General features: G+C 43.0%; 1 pseudogene; it reads left to right on the top strand.

Annotated features, from left to right (window-relative positions):
• The first annotated feature begins 5,683 nt into the window (after positions 1-5,683).
• On the top strand, positions 5,684-6,335 carry LOC102028722 (annotated as a pseudogene).
• Positions 6,336-7,325: the final 990 nt, after the last annotated feature.

Raw genomic sequence — 7,325 nt, 5'->3', positions numbered from 1 at the left:
CTTGCCAGGCAGGCGCTTTTGCCGCTGAGCTAAATCCCCAGCCCCTAGAATTTTCTTTTTTTTAATGTCTTTTTGAAACAAAGTTTCACTATGCAGTTTAGGCTGGCCATGAACTCACTGTGTAACCCAGGTTAGCCTCGAACTAACAATGATCCTCCTGCCTCAGCTTCCTGAGTGCTGGGATTATAGACATGTGCCACCACACCCAGCCTGAAGTTTTCTTATATTTTATTTTCTCATTAAATATTTATGGTATACAATGTCATAGAAAAGATTAATTAACATTTACACTTATTTATCTAACAGCTTAAGAAGAACATTAATTCAGTTGACATTTCCAATACCCACATTTCAGTCCCCCAAATGATTATGCTGAGTTTAAAAAGTTTTGATTTTTATATTTAGGTTTACATCCTACTAGGATTTGCCTCTGTTCATGGTATAGGTTAGGTATCCAAAGATACTAGTCTCTATTTAAAAAAAAATTGACCTACTATCATTTATTAGATCATTTCCTCCGCTACCTCATTGTAATTCCTGTCATATCTAGTTCCATGTCTGTCTTGGCTCATCATTGTGTTCTTTATGTGTTTGTCTAACTCTGTTTTCCATCTATTTGTTTATATTACAGCAAATAATAAGTAAAAACTGTATGGTAATTTGCTTATTTGTTTGTTTGTTTGTTTGATTGTTTGTCTTTTGAGACAAGGTCCCACTGTGTAGTCAAGGCTGGCCTTGAACTCAGTGTGTAGTCCAAATTAGCCTGGAACTTGCTGCAGTCCTCCTGACTCAGCCTCACAAGTATTGGTATAACAGGCATATGCCACCATGGCCAGGTCTCAGACATAAACTCTTAATGTTTGGAGAAGCAAGTTTATTTCATCTTGTTCTTTAAAATTCTCTTGACTTTTCTTGCCATTTTACTGGTCCAAAAAATTTGAAAGTCAGTCTCTCAATTTGCAAGACAGCAAATACAAATGCTACTGATATTTTGATTCAAGTGGAATCACATTGATTTGTTATTTGAGAGGAATTTATATACCTTTTTATAATAATGAGAAATCCTATTTGTGAATATTATATGCTTATATTTAGGCCTTCTTCAAAGTTTTTCAATACAATATTATAATTTCTATGTGAAATAGTGTTTATCTGTCAGATTTACAGGTATGCAATCTATTGATACCTTATGTTTTTTATTGATATTACAAATGGCAACATTTTTAAGTGTCTTAGTTACTTTTCTTGTTGCTGGGACAAAGTACCTAGCACCCGAAGTTAAAGGAGGAAAGGTTTATTTTAGTTCATAATTTGTAAAAGTTTCCATCTGTAGTCGGCTGGCTTCAAGTCAGGGTGGCATGGTGGAAGGGCATGGCAGAGGAGAAATAGTCCATGCAGGGTAGACAGGAAAAAAGACCCTGACTTCCATCTCTCCCTTTACATTACATCCAGGCTACAGGCTTTTGGTTGGTGCCTCTCACACTCAGGGTGGATTCCCATCACCCACATCCAGAACAATGCTCAACCAATCTACTAACCTAATTATCACACCCTTAATCCACATTCACACTTCCTACATCCAGCCACTTCTGAAGGGCCCCACCTGTGAGCACATGAGGCTTTGGGGAAACATCTAGATACAAGCATAACAATTAGTTTCTAGGATGAAGTCTTAGCTGTCTTTGAACATAATTGAGGTTTGATTGTAGAATCATAATAATATTTTACATGTTCAAAGGTTTATTTAAATCAACAGCACACCAGGGAGAAACCCAGTTACTAGGTATAGGAAAAAAAGAAACCAAACTATATTCCAATGAATAATTCAAATATGCAGAAAGGAAAATAGAACTAACCATTGAAAATAGTACTTTGATGATGTTTTGTCTAAAAAACACTACAAATAAATGTTGATCTCCAATCTCAGATTTGTTTTTCATAATATTATTATGGTGGGAACTCTAAAAACATAAAGTATAGTGCTAATTGAATAAAAGTAGATGTGACAATTCACCTAGTAAAATAATAGCTTATACTTACTGGCTGTGTGTAAATTCTTCATACTTTTCACTGTGATAAGAATTCCAATTTAGACAATAATTTACTATATATGGTCCCACTACATAAGGGAAAGGCATTTTGAGAAATGTTTGGTTTTCCTCATGCAAGAGGATAAGTGCCATCTGGCATGGTGGAATACACCTGTAATCCCAGCTGCTTGGAAGATTGAGGCAGAAAGAATCCAAGATTGAGTCTGTCTTGGGTAATCTACTAAAAGTTTGTCTCAAAATAAAAAGGATTGAAGATGTAATTCCATCGTAGAGTAGACATATGTTCAATACCCAACACCGCAAAAATAGAAGCAAAAAGGAAGAGTCCATAATTTTTTGTTGTTGGTAGTGGTGGTGGTTTCTTAAGACAGGATCTTATTGTGGAGCCTGGCTTTGAACTCCCTCTATGGCATAGGTTGGAGTCAAACTTATGGCAATCATCCTGCCTCAGCCTCCCAAATTCTGGGATTACAGGTATGCTCCACCATGCCCAGTATGCCCTGCTAACAATCCCTAATTTATCAGAAACAGTACGCACTGTGATAACACCATGGAATGAAATCTTTAAAGAAAATCTTTAAAAGAAAATATGTCGGCACAGGAAGCTACGTGGTGGGCAGCGCCGGTCTTCAGGTCAGCTCCCTGTCTTGTAGGCACCCGGAAGGAGGGCTCTTGGCTCCTGGGAAGCCATGGGGCAGGGAGTGCTGGCCCTTGGGCGGGCTCCTAGCCTAGCAGGCGCCCAGAAGGAGGAGCTCCAGCGCACAGGAAGCCATGCGGTGGGGAGCGCCAGTCTTCGGGCCGGCTCCCTGCCTCTTAGGCACCCGAAAGGAGGGCCCCCGGCTCCAGGGAAGCCACGGGTTGGGGAGCGCTGGCCCTCGGGCCGGCCCCCAGCCTAGTAGGCACCCGGGAGGAGGGGCTCTGGCACACAGGAAGCCATGGGGCAGGGAGCGCTGGCCCTCAGACCAGCCCCCAGCCTAGCAGGCGCCCAGGAGGAGGGGCTCCAGCACATGGGAAGCCACGCAGCGGGGAGCACCGGTCTTTGGGCTGGCTCCCTGCCATGTAGGCTCCTGGAAGGAGGGCCCCCGGCTCCTGGGAAGCTGCGGGGTGGGGAGCACTGGCCCTCGGGCTGGCCCCCAGCCTAGCAGGCACCTGGGAAAAGGGGCTTCAGTGCACGGGAAGCCACGCAGCATCAAGCACTGTTGCATGCCAGCCCTCAGGCCGGCTGCCTACCACTCAATTGAGAACTACCATGACACAGAGAAACAATGACACAATTGGCCCACCATGCACCGACTGCAGATGCCCACCCATGGATGTGTGTGAATCATTCAAACATGGAGAAACCCCTGGGAATACATGCCATACAACAGGTCACTCTTGCTCCTGCCATTGAGAACCAGAAAGGTCCAGAGTCAGTGGAGGAGCAGCTGCTGAACAAGGACTTGGAGAACATGAGAATACAGACTAAGCCCAAGGAGTCAGAGGTCCTGTGGACTGGGGTCATGAGTGCCGTTTGAAGCTGTAAACCAGGAGGACCTTGCACAATACCTGCGGAGACTCCCTGGAAGCCATTCTTTCCCTTACAGTACAGGCTGTGGTAGAGCTCTGGAGAGGTCTGCAGCAGGATTCCTGCTGCCTGTGCTTTCGGTTGGGGAGAGGACACTAACTGGCTGTGGGGTCCCAATGCAATGGGAGGCTGGAGAGAAAAAGCTACAAAGCTACAAAAGTGGCTTTCGCCCCAGACAGCTCACTTGAGATGTTAGTAAGAATTGCCTCCTCAGTATTTTATAGCCATGACAAGGAGGAGGCCAAGGAGAGAAAACAAAGAGACTGAGAAAAAGCAGCTGCTTTTGCTGCACCACTAAGAGAAACAGATCCCAAGTCTGATTCCTGGGGACCCAAGAAGAACTCGACGACTGCATTCACCTGCTACCACTGTTAAAAGCCAGGCCACCTCAAGAGGAACTGCCCTGGGAGGCCCCATGGGCCATGCCCTGGATGCAAAGGAGACCACTGGAGATCAGTTTGCCCTCTGAAGCGGAGGCCCCAGAGCTCAGACCCATCCTACCAGTTAGTCCAACAGGAATGAGAGGGCCCGGGGCATACTCTGCCTTCTCCCTCTGGCCAGACAATCATCTCCATGGAGGAGCCTCAGGTGATCATGACTATGGAGGAACAATAAAACAGCCTGTTGCTAGACACAGGTGCAAGTCTCTTGGTCCTTCTTTTCAATCCTGGCCTTCCTTCCAGCCATCATACCTCAGTGAAAGGAGTCACTGGTGAGGAGGTAATATGCTATTTTTGACAACACTTAGGCTGTAACCACTTGTTAGATCCTTCTTGTGTATCTCTGTCTTCCTGAGAAACCACTTTGAAGATACCACCATGTATTACAGCACCCATTGATATTTTCCTACTAATCTGTCCATAACTCTGTAATGTTCGTATTGTTCCTATGCTATTTTGTAAATGGATGTATGTTTATTATTATGTGTTTCCTACAACAACCACTGAGAATAGTTAATGATTATTCAGTTGGTCACTCATGTATAGCTTTATTTATTTTCTTTAGAAGCCACTTTGAAGATACCAAAGTATAGTACAACAACTACTGATGATCTCCTACCTCTTTTGTCTGTAACTCACTATTATTTGTCTATCTGTTTTCCTGCGAAACTATCTTGTAGATAACAATATGTGAAACAATAACCATTGATAATTTCCTACCACTTTGTCTGTAATTTGGTAAGCCCCCCCATTATTATGTTATCCTTCATTTACTCTTTAAAATAAAAAAAGAAAAAGAAAAAAGAAAATATGTCAAAGTAGAATTCTATATTCACTGGAAATACCAATCAAAAGTAAAGAAAAGCTCCTCAGCATAGTGGCAGCACATGCAGGTCAATGTGGGCAATTTAGCCAGCCTCTATCTTAAAAAAATAAAAAGCACAGGGGATATAACTTAGTATTCCCTGGGATTAATACCATTTATTCCCAAGGAATAAATGTGTGCAGGGGACAAATGTAGACATAGCCACTCTATTCTCCTATACACTGAATATGCCTTCAGAGAGATGTCATGTTTGAATCTATTCCAACAATCTTAAAATCTTGAAGGTGAGGAGTTGGAGAAAAAAATGGATGTCGACAATAACCCTGACAAGGATGACCTACCTGCCACCTTATTCCTGAAGAAAATAAGCTCTACTTGGGCCACTAGCTGAAATCAGTTCTCCTCCTCAAACACCAAACCAAATCCTGTTCACCTACCTGCCATCAGTGCAGCAATTCTCTGATCTCTCCTCTACATGGTGACTGGTGCTGAGTTCCTTAAACAAAAAGTGAGTAAAGGTCTACTCCATCATGCTGAATTTTAGGACATCTACAATAAAAAGATTCTAAAGCTTCCATAAAATGGGGACCAAAGCCAACTTAGGCACAATCAAGAATCAGAATGGCATTGGTAGTGAGCAGCCCTGCCAGGGGTTGTGCCCTGGTCCCAACAAGGCATGGAGAGCCTCTGGCTCCACCCTGGGTCTGCCAGAGTTTGTGCAACCTGAGGTCCAAAGCAGCTACAAAGTCGATCTCCAACCCCACCAACCAGATCTGCCTCACTGGTGTGGCTGGTATGGATGAAGTGCACCAGCAAGCACTTGGAAATCACCTGCCATAAAAGGTCATTGGCTGGCAGAGTGGCAGGGAAAAAGACCCACTCAGTGTTTGTAGATGTTTCTAAAGTCAAGTCCCAAAGAAGATCTCACCAGTCTGTTTGGAATAGATGACCAAACTGGAATCTGTAAACAGATCTTGCCTAAAGGAGAGGTCCAGGCATCAGATAAAGACAGACGTGAAGCAGATGTCTGGGGATATTGCAACCATTGTGGCAGATAAATGTGTAAACTCAGAAACAAAGAGACCATGTAGGCACTGTCACCCTTGTGACAGAGCCAGGAAGGACATCCACTATTCAGTGAAATCCAGCAAGAACTTTAAAAAGCACACTTTGGAAGTAATAAAACAGGAGAAAATGAAAACAGAATGTGCTCATATGAGGCATCAATTCATTTTTCCCATGAATGAAGGGAAAAATCTAAAAGAAAAGTTCAAGCCAGTGATCCACTGGATAAAAAGTGAATACTGTAGTCAGCTGTTAAAATGGTGCATCAGGTAGACCCAGGATGCTTTAAAGAAAGTGCTGCACTAGTAAAAAAGGAAACAAAAGGCAAAGCTTCTCTAGAAGTACTCAGATTGAGAGATGTGCAAGGAGATGAGAAATTGCAATGACCTTCATCAGTTCTTCAGCCACGAATGTCTTTGCTTCTGGCAGCACTGTCTTATTTCTGTGATTTGTAGAAAAAAAAAAAACAACCCTGCTCAAATGACATGACAGTTTCCATCTCTGGTTAAACATCTACATAAAGGGTTGGGAATTTAGCTCAGTAGCACAGCGCCTGCCTGTCAAGTGCAAGGTCATGAGTTCGATTCCCAGTACCAGAAGAAAAAAAAAAAATCTACATAAGTATACCATGGGAATGATTTTGTTTTAGTTGTAAGTTGAGGTTTCAGGCAAAAGTGAAAAACCCAGAATACAAGGTCTTGAGCTGTCTTCTGCCTTCATAGCTTTCCAAAATTAAAGTTACTTGAGGTACCTCTTGTGGATACAAAGTTAAATCTTCTACTGTATATAAGTAAAATAATTTAGGGGATGCATCTGTATGATAAAAAGGGAGTATTTGCTGGAAAACAAAACATGTCTTATTTCTTTTTAATGTAATCTGTGTACAGGGGTTACTTCATGTTCTAATGTAAATCTTGAGAGATGACTTCCTGATATTAGATAAATAATAATTGTGCAGTACTTAAATTAGTTCATCAGCCCATCCAGGAACCGACCATACTGGCCCTTTGAGCCACTGGCTCAGAGTTGGGGGCAGCTGCCAGCAGCCTTCACCTGGAGAATGAGGTGGCATGCCACCGCCCAATGTGGGGGTTCCTTCTTCATTGGGTAAGGGTGTCCAACCACTATACCTTTGGAGAAGAGGTGGACAAAGTTCCACCAGGACTCCAGGATAATGTAAGGCCCTGGGTCCACCTGGAACCCATTTAGGCCTCTACTATTGGACAGACGGAAAGCCTGATCACCTCTCAGAGTCTCAAGACTGAGACTCCAGACAAGAAAATTCCCAAAGAGGGGAGGAATATTTTAACCTCTGAATGGTTGTTTGTGTGAGTGAGTGTAACTGGCTATGGTCCTCAATAGCTAGTGTATGCAGT

The sequence above is a fragment of the Chinchilla lanigera genome, unplaced genomic scaffold, assembly GCF_000276665.1.
Source record: "Chinchilla lanigera isolate Chin_1 unplaced genomic scaffold, ChiLan1.0 scaffold00057, whole genome shotgun sequence".
In the NCBI taxonomy this organism is placed as follows: Eukaryota; Metazoa; Chordata; class Mammalia; order Rodentia; family Chinchillidae; genus Chinchilla; species Chinchilla lanigera.
The sequence above is the reverse complement of the archived record's forward strand: the minus strand, read 5'-3'. Positions and strand labels throughout refer to the sequence as shown.